Source organism: Pteronotus mesoamericanus, unplaced genomic scaffold (genome assembly GCF_021234165.1).
Source record: "Pteronotus mesoamericanus isolate MK-2021 breed Mesoamerican mustached bat unplaced genomic scaffold, CSHL_Meso_final contig_27, whole genome shotgun sequence".
NCBI classification, from domain to species: domain Eukaryota; kingdom Metazoa; phylum Chordata; class Mammalia; order Chiroptera; family Mormoopidae; genus Pteronotus; species Pteronotus mesoamericanus.
In genome coordinates, this window is record NW_026555115.1 from 243,132 (window position 1) to 257,705 (window position 14,574).

General features: G+C 40.2%; 1 pseudogene; it reads right to left on the reverse strand.

The window, feature by feature from the left end:
* Positions 1-9,558: 9,558 nt before the first annotated feature.
* Positions 9,559-10,092, reverse strand: LOC129071714 (ubiquitin-conjugating enzyme E2 D2-like; annotated as a pseudogene).
* Positions 10,093-14,574: the final 4,482 nt, after the last annotated feature.

Sequence of the window (14,574 nt, forward strand, 5' to 3'; positions counted from 1 at the left end):
ATTCACTTATTAGATCGAGTAGTTTTTTGGTGGAGCCTGTGGGATTTTCTATGTACACTATCATGTCATCTGCAAACAATGAAAGTTTTACTTCCTCCTTTTCAATTTGGATGGCTTTTATTTCCTTTTCTCCTCTGATCGCTGTGGCTAAGACTTCAAATACTATGTTGAATAGAAGTAATGAAAGTGAACAGCCTTATCTTTTTCCCAATCTTAATGGGAAAGCTTTTAGTTTTTGCCTGTTGAGTATGACGTTGGCTCTAGGTATTTCATATATGTCCTTTATTATATTGAGGTATGCCCCCTTTGATCCCACTTTGCTGAGTGTTTTTATCATAAATGGATGCTGTACCTTATCAACTGCTTTTTCCTCATCTATTGATATGATCATGTGGTTTTTGTCTTTTGTTTATGTGATGTATTACATTTATTGATTTGTGAATATTGAACCATCCTTGCATCCCTGGGATGAATCCCACTTGATCATGGTGGATGACCTTTTTAATATACTGCTGGATGCAGTTTGCCAATATTTTGTTGAGGATTTTAACCTCTATGTTTATCAGCAATATTGGCCATGTAGCAATATTTTCACCGATATGCTCCCTAGAGCAAGGGACATAAAGGAAAGAATATACAAATGGGACTTCATCAAAATAAGAAGCTTCCACATGGCTAAATAAAACATGCAAAATGAAAAGGGAACCAACCATATGGGAAAATATATTTGGCAATGATACCTCGGACAGGGATTTGATCTCCAAAATTTATAAAGAATTCACATGTCTCCACTCCAGGAAGACAAACAATCCAATTAAAAAATGAGCAAAGAATATGAACAGACACTTCTCCAAGGAGGACATACATAGGGCCCAGAGACATATGAAAGGATGCTCATCATCACTAGCCATCAGAGAAATGCAAATTAAAACCACAATGAGATACCACTTCACACCAGTCAGCATGGCCATCATACACTATTCAAAAATCCATGGGTGTGGACGAGGTTGTGGAGCAAAGGGAACCCTAGCCCACTGTTGGTGGGAATGCAGACTGGTGCAGCCACTGTGGAAAGCAGGGTGGAATTTCCTCAAAAAGCTAGAAATGGAACTGCCTTTTGACCCAATGATTCCACTGCTGGAATTATACCCTTAGAATCCCAAAACACCAATTCAAAAGAACCTATGCACTCCAATGTTCATAGCAGCACAATTTACAACAGCCAAGTGCTAGAAGTATCCTAAGTGCCCATCAGTAAAGGAGTGGATCAAAAAACTATGGTACATTTACACAATGGAATACTACTCAGCAGAAAGAAAGAAAGAGCTACTACCCTTCGTGACAGCATGGATGGACTGGAGAGCATTATGCTAAGTGAAATAAGCCAGGGGGTGAAAGAGAAATACCATATGATCTCACCTCTAAGTGGAACCTAATCAACAAAACAAACAAGCAAGGAAAATATCACCAGCAACACTGAAAAAAAACACTGACAGTAATGAGAGGGGAGGAGGGAGAGGGGTAATGAGGAAAAGAAGGGTAAGGTTCAAATCAAGGACTATGTATAAAGGACCCATGGACAAAGCCAAAGTGAGGAAGGGTTGAGAGTGGAGGGGTGGGAGGGGCAGGGGAAAGTGGTGGTGGGAAAGTGGAGACAAATGTATTTGAACAATAAAAACAATTAAAGTAAAAGAATTATTGCACATAATCTAAACTGTGGTTCATCAGTTATCTTAGATTATGTCAAGAGCTAAGTCATCCTAGTGTCCAGCTGGGTGAACAAAGCTTTATGAGAAAGTTCTTGGAATTTCACTCTTACATATAGACTGAGAAGTTCTCTATTTTAAGGTTCAGATCTTTACTATCACAGTACAATCCACAGACCAGAAGCACCCACTTATACAGAACTTCATATTTTATTGAAGACCTGCTGAATCAGAATCTGCACTTTAATGAGATCCTCAAATGATTCCTATTCTTTATTTTATTTTATTTTTTTGCTTACCATAATATTTTCAAGGTCTCTCCATGTTGTTCCAAATGTCAGCATTTCATCTTTTATTGTTGAGTAGCTTTCCATTATATGTTGATATATGTATCACATCTTTATCCAGTCATCTATCAAAGGACACTTTAGTTGTTTCCATGTCTTGGCATTGTGCATAATGCTGCAATGTACATAGGGTTATGTATATCTTTGCAGATAAATATTTCTTTCTTTCTTTTTTTGCATAGCTGACCAAAAGAGGGATTGCTGAGTCATATGGTAACTCTTTTAAATGATAGTTTTGATTGGTAATCTTTGCTGTAGTTTCTTGCGTTTCATAACCTTGAATATTTTGTGCCAATCCCTTGTAGTCTGAAAAGTCTCTGTTGAGGAATCAGCTAACAGTGTTTGGGAGCTCCCTTATAGGTAACTTACTGCCTTTCTCTTGCTGCTTTTAAGATTCTCTTTATCTTTAGCCTTTGTCATTTTAATTATTATGTGTCTTGGTGTGGGCCTCTTTGGGTTCATCTTGTTTGGAACTCTCTGTGCTTCCTGGACTTGTATATCTAGTTCCTTTACCAGTTCAGGAAGTTTTCCATCATTATTTTTTCAAATAGGTTTTCAGTTTCTTGCTGTCTCTTTTCTCCTTCCAGCTCCCCCATAATGCAAATGCTGTTATGCTTGAAGTTGTCCCTGAAGCTCCTTACACTCTCATGTTTTTGGATTCCCCCCCTTTTTTTTTTTCCTTTGGCTGTTCTGATTGGGTATTTTCTGTTTCTTTATATTCTGAGTTGCTGATTTGATTCTAGGCTTCATGTACTCTACTGTTGATTCCCCATAAATTATTCTTCATTTCAATTAGTGTATCCTTCATTTTTGACTGATTCTTTTTTATGGTTTACATGTCCATTTTTCTGATATTGAGGTTATTACTAACTTCTTTGAGCATCCTTATAACCATTGTTTTGAACTCTGTGTCTGGTAGTTTGCTTGCCTTCATTTCATTTAGTTCTTTTCTGGAGACTTCTCCTGTTATTTTATTTGGGACTTGTTTCTTTGTCTCCTCATTTTGGCTGCTTCCCTGTGTTTGTTTCTATGTATTAGGGAGAACTGTTACATCTTCCAGACTAGGTAGAGTGGCCTTGTGTAGTAGGTGTCCTGTAGTGCCCCGTGTTGCAGCCTCCCCATTTACCTAAGCTGACACTCCAAGTGCACTCCGTTTGGGCTGTATGCACTGTACTGTTGTAGTTGAGCCTTGATCACTGTCAGCACATCACATGGAGGGATTGACCCCCAGGCCACTTTGGGGTTATGAAGACTGGCTGCCATTACAGCAGAGGGAGTGCTATGCAGGGCAGGACTCACTTCAGTGGGGCTTTTGGTGCCCACCTAGTTTACCCCTTGAATGCATCACTTGTGGGGATGGTATGGTTGTAATCCAGCATGTCTGAAGCTGTCCGCCAGGTGTATTGGCTCTGGTGCTTCCTGAAAGGTGCAAGGTTAGCCACTGCTTGTGCCATGTACAGGATGACCCAGCATGAGCTACAAAGCAACCTGCAGATGGCTGCTACTTGTGCTGGGCTTGTAGGTGCCCAAGAGAGGCCAAGTTGTGAACCAAGGCCAACTCCTTCTAGTGCTGGGACTGCTTAGCAAGAGGTATGGTTTATGCAGAGGCCAGATGCTGCTTGTTTGAGAGATTTTAGGAAAGTCTGAAACATGAGCCAAAGAGGCCGCTTGTATGGAAAAGCCACTGAAAACAGCTTGGGTGGGCCTGCAAGCTGGGTAGGGCAGGGTCTCAGGGAATCACCAGGGCAGGGTGAACAGTGTCAGCTGTTGATAGAGAGTCAGATATTGGGTCCACCTGCTGGCTCGTGGGCGGAGGGCTCAGCAAAGGAACAATGGCCTCAGCCAGCAGTTTTGAAGCCAGACGATGAAGTTTTTCCCATTATGCCCCTGGCACCTTTCAAGCTGCTGCCCCAGTGCTGGAGCTCAGAGCAAATGAGTCCAAGTAAGTCTGTGCTTGGGCCCTTTAAGGGGAAAACCTGGGACTTGAGAAGCCTTCTGTCTCACTCAGCCACATTCCTTGCTGGTTTTTACAGCCAGAAGTTATGGAGATTTCTATTCCCAGCACTGGAACCCTTGGCTGGGAGTTCAGATGTGGGGCCGGAACCTGTCATCACCCCTCAGGAGGGACCTCTGGAGCTGAGATATCCCTCCTAATTTTTAACCACAACACATGGGTGTGTGACCAGCCTGTTTCACATCTCTGCCATTCCTACCAGTCTTGATGTGGATTCTTCTTTATATCCTTATTTATAGGACTTCTGTTTAGCTAGGTTTCAGGCAGTTCTGAATGATGGTTCTGTAGGTTCTGTAATTCTGATGTGGTTGTGGGAAGTATTGAGTACCATATTTACCAACACCATCATCTTGATCAGAACACCTATTTCACTTTTTAAAGTGATTTTAGCTAACCTCACTCCCCACAAGGGAATAGCACTTTCAGTTTAATTAAACACCTAAGAGAAGATAGCATCTTTGAGACTTTTCTTGTACATTTCATTTTGACAGCTGCTATTACCTAGGGCATGTTTAATATCATAATCTATATTTTATGGTTTATTAATAATTATTTCTGTTGTTTTTATCATATGTTAGTGGGTTTTTAAGGCTTAATCCCTTAATCTTTATTTACTAGGCTTTTGGCTTTTTTTTCTCCCCGTCAGGATTATTTGGAACAGGAGGGTTATGGGAGGAAGTGACTAAAAAGAAGAGTGAATAACCTCTTAAAGTGAAAAAAACTCCCAGGTAGCTGGAAATATTCTAATTATCAACTAAATCTTTAGCAAAAGTGTATTGGCTTTGGATTTATTTTACTGTATTCATTTCTGAATCATTTAGGTATTTTTACTGTGTGCAGAGGCATTTAATGGAAAATAATGAATTCAGCAATGCACAGGGACATTGCAGTTAAACCTTTTGCTAGATCTTCACAAAACATTGCTTTTCATAAACTGTTTTCCTAACAAGTCATGTTGCCTCTCACTGGGATTTGCAGAGTTTAGAGCATACGCTATCCAACTGGCCCCAGATGGAAAATACACTCTTGAAATTGGATGGTTTTTTAAGTGTAGCTCTCTACAGTCTTCTCAAAGGGAAAAAAAACAGCTTGAACAGAATTCATTTAGTAGCATGGCCTATAATTCCCTCTGCATCTCATGTATTTAGATGTTTTTGCTTTTGGCAGTGGAATTTTTCTAATTTAATTAACTCATTAGCGTAAGCAGATGACACAGTGTGAAAATTCTTTTCCCTAGTCACTTATACAAATATTCTTCCAAACCACTGGAGTTATGTGCACAACTTATTTATTTTTAAAAGTTATTTATCTGTTTCATTTCTATACTGACTTCCCTTAAGAGTTTATGGGCAACATGTAGACATTTCATGTAATGAACTAGAAACCTTTCTAAAGTGATAAATGAAGAAGAGGCAGAGGAGGGAACTAAACAGCAGGGAAAATCTTTACAAAGAAAAACTAGGAGAGAAAGAACAGATGGTTGGAGAGGAGCGACCATAGCTGAAATGCTTATCCTGGTCCAAACCCCTGCCATTCCATCTCTTAGTTTTTAGTTCATACGCTGTAAAAATGTAGCAATAATTTGTTTCTGAAAATCAGCTGGAAATACTTCTAATGACAATAAAGTTTACCAGGATTATCTAAATGGAAATTGAATCTCCTTTATGCTAAAATCATTCATTCATTCATTCATTCATTCACTCACTTTTGTTTTTACTTTTTACTATGAATATATAAATCATTAATTACTCTCAGACTTTAAACCTTCTTGAAATTTGAGGATATATATTTCACATCTTCTTTCTTTCATTCTTTCTTCCTTTTCTCTTTCTCCCCTCCTTCTTCTTCTTCCTCTTCTCTCCTCCTTCATTTCTCCTCTTCTCTCCCTTTTCCCTTCCCTTCTCCTCTTCTTCTTTAGAGCCTAACACTTGGTGTGGAACAAAATAAATACCGAATAAATATGACTGAATTCTGATTGAAAATAATTCTGTTGCTTGACATCTAACAGTCATTGAGAATCTACTTCATTATTTTTAAAACAGGCATCCTTTTTCTCCTCAGCAATTTTGTCAAGGCGATTGCTGTTATTATTATCTTAATTTTATCCATAAGGAAACTTAGGCCAAAAGTTAAATTGCTCAAGGTCACTAAAATTGCTCAAAGGTGACAAAACATTTCAGTTGAAGCATTTAATTTAGGATGTCCAGGATGCTGCTACCCAAAATCATAGTGACATGGAGTAGTCAGGCTTGATGGAGCTCAAGCAGCTTCTTTGTGCTATGCTAAGAGAGAAACACAACCCCCAGTTTCTGTAGCAAATAAGTAATTGAGTAAATAGAAAGGGCAGACACTAAGTTTTGCACTTTAAAAAGGTGAATTTTACAGTGTGTGAATTATACCTCAATTTTAAAAAGATTGAAAAGATAAGGGTTTGAAATTGCTGAATTTTGGACATTTTAGAGGTTCCAAGAATTTTCCCTGTCCTCCATTCCTAAGGAACATAGTTCAAACTAATACCAATTTTTTAACTGCTTCAGTTGACCGAAGCTGCATGTTGAACAATAGCCAAGATTTCCATACCCAGACTTTGCTGTATTCCCTAGTTCTCTGTATTGGAGGGGCTGTTTATCTGGAAGGGACCATGGGGCAGTGATTTTAAGGGGTGTGTCCAGCTTTTAAATCATCAATTCTAAGTTACTGCACAGCATCTAGGGTGAGAGGTTTAATACACATGAGCTCATGAAACCACTTTTTAAAACCAGTTTTCATCATTATGCAAAAATTTCCTCTACTTCAAAGAGAAGAGCTGTTGTCACATCCCTGAGACACTGTTCCCAGCCACGAATTTATCTAGCGAAGATGGACACTGCATTTGGGGAGTATGTCAGCATTCAGTCTCCTCAGTCAGTGTCAGGGTGTGGTTAGGATTTAAAAAAATATATTATGGTTGAAAAATCACATAATTTGGTATTTTTCATACTTGTGTCCAGAACGGAGATGGCGGTTTTCTGTTAACTCAGAGTGCATATGCATGTATGCAGGCATGCGCTCACACTCACACTCACACACACACGTGCGCATGTACACGCACATCTTCATCTATTTACCTCATGAATGTATGTATCAGTTACAGGTTATTGAGCCAATGCATCTTCCAAAAGGAAACTTGTGTGCATGTGTTTAGAGCGTAAGGCAAGCCCTCTGCTGTCCTCTATATTGGCGTAACAGGTGGGGATGAAAAGATTTTAATACAAGGCTAACAGGAGTTTCAAACATTCCATTTGGTAGCTATAAGCAAATCTTACAAATTCATAATTTCTATTTTGACCCTTCTGCTATTGACACTTTGAAATGAGAGCAAGGTGCTCACAATGAAGAACAGTGTGGAGAAAGGAGGGAGAGGGATTTGAAAGCATTTGAGTCACAATTTTCTGCCCCTCTCATCCTTGGTATTGGACATGCTTTCCCTCATTCTATAAGTAATGGCCTCATCCTGAGTTTCTAAGATATATGCACATTAATTTCAAATCTTGATTTGATAGTTCTCTTTATTCAACATTAGTTTCTGCACAAAGCAAAAGACCGGCAAGACTGTTAGTGAACCTGAGAGAATGGGGTGGGGGAGGTGCTGGTCCAAATTGTTTGTATCTAACATTTACCTTCTTTGGACTCAGAGTATGCAGATTAAGAACTGTTAATAGTAGCTAAAAAGATAATTGCTGCTGCCAACAGCTGCATTTATTTCCCTTAGCCCTTAAGAAAGGGAAGGAGATCAAGAAAAGGGGCATATTTTCCCCTCACACTGGTGCTCAGTTGGCTGCGTGTTGGAGTCATTCTGGGATCTTAAAGTAGTAACAACTGGGTCCCACTCCTAGTGACCATGACTTATTTGGTCTAGGCATGGGCCTCAGTGGCTCTCCAGGTGACTCTAATATGCAGCAAAGTTTGAGAACCACTGATCTAAGCAGTGGTGGCTAACCTGGACTGCCATCACCATGCTCTGGTGCCTGGGACCCGTCTCCTTAGAGATTACACTGTCTGCAATGGGACCTGCTTGTTGGTATATTAAACAAGCTTCCAGGGGCCTGGAAGGAGCAGCCAGTGTGGGGATCTGCTGAGCTGTCTTGTCAGGGACAGGAAACTCGCTGCCCTTTTGATTTGTCTTTGGCATGTTCAATTCTGAAGTTACTCTTTGTAGAGTTTGTAGATGCCAGCATGGTGGGTGCTGCAGGGGACATGCCAATGAGATTGACACAGGACTCTGCTCTCTGGATGCTACTGAGGCTACAAATGGTCCTATTTTACATTGTTTGTTGCTTAATGAAGCTGACTGAAAAATATGTTGACTCTAGATGTGGAAGGGCTTTTTCATACATGATCTCATTGGAATCTCACAATAACCTGCTGGGAAATGATTAGGAAATGTTGACTCACAGAAGTTAGGGAATGTGCTCAAATTCAAATTTACATGGTAAAGAGGGCCAGGAGCCAAATCTTCCAATGCATTTTGGCTCTACTATGTATCTCCATTTCCTCTGGCACTACTATTAAAATTTCAAAGCAGGGGTGGGAAGTGGGAGAAATGAAGAGGCAGAAATTGAGATTCAGAAAACTATTCCCACAATATGTGTCTGTGTGAGTGCATGTGTGTGTGTGTGAGAGAGAGAGTATGTGTCTGCATGTGTATGACTATTTCATGTGAGGAAATGTGCCTTTGATATTTTGTTTTATTTTTTTTGTAATGACTGTAGTAATCAGTTTATTACACAGATTAATCGTTCTTGAACATACAAGCTCCAGAGGAGCAACTGGGTCTTTAAATATACACAAGTATTTCCATCAAATGAATTTTCACCCTTTTCCAGAGAGACCTAAGCAGTTAAAAACATAAGAAAAATAAGAACTATTAGCTATATTAACTGAGACACCACATACAAACCAAAGAATATGGAAGAGAAAAAGAGGGGTTGAAAGGACAAGGATTAAAGGGTGGGGAGATGTAAGAGGTGGGACGAAGCCCATCACACTTTATGTACTAATAGCTTCAATCCAGTTAAACTTAGACCATAAAATGGTAGGTTTTAATCTGGTTGGTCATAACTTTCACCTAAGACGTAGGTCCTTCAGCATAAATGAATACAGAAACAGCTTCATGTTCTTCGCCTTGCTTTTCATATCTGTTTTGAGTTTAAAAGAATTTCACTTAAAAACCATCTCCTATAAGTCAGTGGAGCTTTTCTTCCCCATCCAAGCATACACCATACCCACCACCCCTCACCTTTCCGTTATCCAAATTTAAGTCAATAGGAAAGCTTTTAGTCTCACACCTAGGTTACGCCTGGAGAACTGCCTTGTCACACACACACTTCTCTGCTAGGAGGCAACGTTGGTACAGAAGTATAGTTATTTCTAGTTTGTTGTTCCAAGTATGTACAACACGCAGAACTGCTGTATCAGGTAAACGTGCACAGGGGAAGATGAGGTGTGGGCTCATAGAAAGCAGTCAAATGGAAATCAAAAGGACTTTCTCTTTCAGAGTTCCCCTATCTTTATTTGTAGATGTTATCCAATAATTTCTTTAATTACATCGCATACTTCTGAGTCCATTCCCGAACTATTCTGTTGTACTTTTCTCTATCTGTTTTTTAGATCCGAGCAATCTCAGGCACTAAGGGATCATCTGGATTAGGATCACACAACAGAGGGACAAGAGTGCTTTTGAAATAGTTAGTGCTGGAGACCACTGTGACTGTAGAATATCAAGACAAATGATGCCATTACTGTTAATATTTGGATGATAAATTCTTGTTGTAAATGCAACTTTAGGTGGTTTGAAGGGGTAATCTGTTGGGAAATAAATTGTCAAGAAAAATACTCCACCCTGATAGGGACTGTCGTTTGACCCCATTATTGTAGCTTGCCAATGGAACATACCGTCTCCAACAGGACCTGCTGAACACTGTGCTGGGGAGTCCCATGCCAGGTCATTCAATTCCTTGTGGATTCTCTTTAGAGCCATCGTGGAAGGCAGGTGGCGGCAGCACCCGGGGTGGGGACGGGGACTGGGAAGGGGTGAGGGGGCGCAAGGCAGCCTGGGTGATCACGGGTCTACCTGGAGAAGATGGAGAACTCGGATGCATGCGTCCGGCGGGATGTATTGAGGGCCGAGGCCCCCTGGGCTCCTGCACCTGCCGCAGCGGTCACCGCATCACCCAGTGGCGGCCCTTTTATGCGCTGCTGCCTTCTGAGCAGCTGCCGCGGCCGCGATAGGGGCCTCCCTGATATTTTATTGATAGGTGTTATTTGGCTATTGGAAATTATACAGTTTGTTAACAAAGCCTAACAAAAAAAATTACTGACATCTTTAGGAGTATTGAAGGATCTATCTACCACTGAAAGGCCATTACTATCTGTGAGGAAAATTAAAGAGAATTTATTAAGACGAGCTCAGATTTCTACAGATACCAAGAAATATTATTTTCATCAGCCAGAGAGAAATGTAAGTGAGGGGAAAGGGCAGATTGGTATCAATGAACGTCAGTCAAAAATAGATGCATAATATCCTGTCTTGCTTCAAGTCTTTGACCATTTTCTGCCCATGTGGGGAGGGAGAGGCTTTCAACCCATCACTCAGTGGCAGATGTGTGTTCTTTATAAACAGAATTGTGAGAAGCTACAGAAAAGACATGAACACAGTGGGTTATGGTACTTCGTAAGTGCAGGCATGGCCTAAGCAATAATTTTTAGGTTGATAATAGTTTTAAAATCATAATAAAATGTTTTCGGTGAGGCTTGGGTATGTCTGTGTTTTTGGCTAAAAAATTAACTTCAGTGTAATAAATGTGTAAGCATTTCTTCACTTTCGGAATGTTATATCACTACCCTGTTCTTTATGTATTCACAAAGACAGTTGTAAACATTCTTTCATTTATTCACTCATGCAAACAACAAATACTCATCCATTGTGTGCCATGTTGGTATGCGTAAGGTGTTATACTATTTAGGAGAACATGGGACATAAACTGTTGTTGCTGCTTTCCAGGAACTTAGCCTTGGAGAACTTTTAAATCCATGCTATTATTTCACAAGGCTCACAAGAAGGAAACCAGGAGTTGGACAAGGAGAGCTGGCTGCATGTCCAAAGGTATCTCTGTGGGGTGTGTATCAATCTTGTCAAGCCTGAAGAGAAAAACTACCCTACATAGTTCAGAGAGGGATTTAATGGATGAAAATTGTTGTGATGCTTTTAGAAGGGTTGAGGGAGCAAAAGGCATAAAGTGGTGGTACTCAAAGCTGAGGAAGCTGTGGCTGCCTTTTCTTTTGCTGAGCTGTTGGGGCATCAGGGAAGTCATTGGAGCCTGTAGTCACCTGCTGTTGATGCAGCTCATCTGCAGCTGGAAGCAGAGTGGCTTCTGCCTTCCTATTGCCTTCTGATCTCTCACTGCCTTGGCTTGACCATTTGACTAAGAAATTTAGATAGGTAGTTTGCACCTCTTGACCTGCAATACAGAGAAGAGTATGGTGGGGGTGGGAGTGGTAAAATCCAACAGTGAGATGACCAGGAGAGAGGGATAGGGTCTGGGAGTAGCCATTGACACCCAGAGTTTTCTCTCAGTAGTTTAGACACACAAATATGATTATTAGTACAGTGAGCTGTGATCACACTTTGAAATCTGACCAGAAGTAACTTTATGGACTGGAACAGATCCCCTGAAAGTCCATATGTTGAAACCCTAACCCACAATATGACTAAATATGGCAGTTGGGACTTCAATAAGGTAATTAAGGTTAAATAAAGTCTCAAGAGTGGGGTTCTCCTTCAGTAGGACTGGTGTCCTTACAAGAAGTGGAAGATACACCAGAGTCATGTATGCAAAGGAAAAGGCCATGTGAGGACACAGAGAGAAGGCAGCCAAGTACAAACTAAGGAGAGATGCCTCATCAGAAACCCTTCAGGCACCTTGATCTTCAATACCCAGCCTCCAGAACTGTGAGAAAATAAATTTCTATGGTTTAAGCCACTTAGTCTGTGGTATTGTATTATGACAGTACAAGCTGACTATTATACTAAGCAAATACCTAATGAATATAAAGAGTCAGATGCCAAATTGCAAATTTGTACTAAAAATGTAAATTTCCAAAAGATTTCCTACTTATATTTGCTGGTCAGCACATTCTTCTATGAGTAAACCTACATAGGAATCAAATAAATGAGAAGATTGCTTAATGACAGTGTTCTCTTAACAAGAGGGTTTGCTGGATGATAAAAATGGCCAGTGTAATACCAAAGTGTCATTGGGATGTGACCTACTCATTTCCACTCTAGACCTGCAGTCCTTGCTGGGTATATGTACATGTGGACATGCTTTTTCCCTGACAGCACTGAAGGTGGAATGCATCAACCTTTCTGACTTTCCCTTTGTGGATCCTTCCCCTTTTCATATCGATATATCCTGGTTCCCACTTTTTTTTTGATCAGGTGGGGGCTGTTGCTTTGATCCTTTTGTGTAACTTTAATCTTTTCCATGATTGTTTTATGATTTAATACACAAATTCTCGGAATGTACCTTTAGCCAGGGCACACTGCTACATTTATTCTGCCTGTTGTCACGGACCCTGTCCTTCTGATTGGTCAATACCTGTGTTGAATCACTTGCTAAATGTTTTGAATGTCAATCTCTGCCTCTATAACTCCACCATAGAGTATAAAAAAGAAATTGACCAGATTAAGCTGTGCAATCAGCCTTTCACATGGCAGAGCAGGCTATTTGAGAACAGCCAAAAGGATTCCTATTCCCAAAATGACAGCCTCATTAGCCTATTGTGGAGCATAAAATCCAGCCACCAGAGTTGCTTCTTAGAGACTTTCATCATATTTACCAGAAGGGGTAACCAACATATGTAATGTTTGAAGCTTGCCTACTATGTGTCAGGCATTGCTTTTTAAATGGACCATCTCATTAATTACCATAACAATCTTACTATGAAGATGGTCTTATTGCTGTCATTTACAGCTGAATCAACTGAAGCTTACTTGGAAATCTCAGTGCCCAAGTAGTCTCTCTAGTAAGCTTCAAATAATTTGTTTAAAGTTATCAGCTACTGAGGAGTAAAGTAGAAAAATCAAACCCTAAGATTAAACTTTGTGTTTAGAACAAACAAGTCTCTTTGACCTACAAGACCCTGTATGCATAGTTGTTGCTTACATCTTGGAACTTTTTCACACATTCTCTCCCTAACTTGTTCTGTTCCGAAGGAACTGGTCCCCTGTTTGGGGACACACAAAACTTTCCCAGCTCCTTCCCAGCAGAAAGACTGGGGTCTTTACCTGACATGCTCTTTACCCATATTTTATCTACATGGCTGGCTCCCACCACTACCACCCTATTTAAAATGTGGAAGGGAATACCTGTCCACATACTTGACACTATTACACCATCAACTGGGGATTATTTCCTCCAGAGCAAGTACCTATCACCATTTGGAGTTGTTTGTTTGTTTGCTTATATATTCTCTATATCCTCCCATTACAGTGTCAGTTTCATGAAGACTTTCTTATAAAAGGCATTGTCATCAGTATCTAAGTACTGAATCCTCCATAGTAGTCATGGAGTAAACACGTGCTATATGTCCAAAGATTATCTGTTGTGATTTATCAAACCCCGAGGCTCTTTGGAATAAGACTTAGGAGGCATGCTTTTTATGGAGGGGGAAATCTCAGTGCCCAAGTAGTCTCTCTAGTTGTATTATGGAGAGTGTTCCTAGCTACCAGTACATACAGTCACTGAAATAAGGAGAGGGCTGCAAAATGGGAGGGAACAGTTGAAAGTGGGAAAGATAAACTCCCAAACAAATTTCAGGTGATTAGTAGTTTTGTCTATAGTAATAGTACAGAGTTATTTTAATTCTGAAAAATGCTTCTGAGAGTTTTTTAATGATTACACTACACTAAAAAGCAAATAAGAACTTACTATATTTAAAGAACTATTCTAGGTGATGATGGTGAATAATAAGTTAAGTCCCCAATGACCTATATGAAACTTGGGAGAGAAAGATGCCAAATGGAGTGACTAGGAAGGCATTGTGAAGAAGATGGGACCTGAGCCAGGCACTGGAGCAAGGGGAGGAATAGAGCAGATGGAAGTGAGAGGTATGATCAAAAGCGTGGTCTCAGGAATGTGCCTAGTGTGTTTGGGATTGTAAAAGACTAGTTGAACATGATGTTGAAAAATGTGGATTTTATCCTGAATTCAGAATAGACTCCTAGGGGTTTCTGAGTGGACTAGTGATGAATTAAAATTAGTGTTTCTGAAAAATGAGAGATGTAGTGACTCAGATGGAGGAGGGAGCCTATGGCTGGAAAAGGGGTCCATCAGTTTCCTACAATTGACCATAATTTGCACAGACTCTGTCTGGGCCACAGCTGTCTCAACTCTCTCCCTGGTGGAGGAAACCAAGAGAAAGTGGCCACATGCTGTGTGTGGGCTGTAAAGTAGAACCTGTAGCA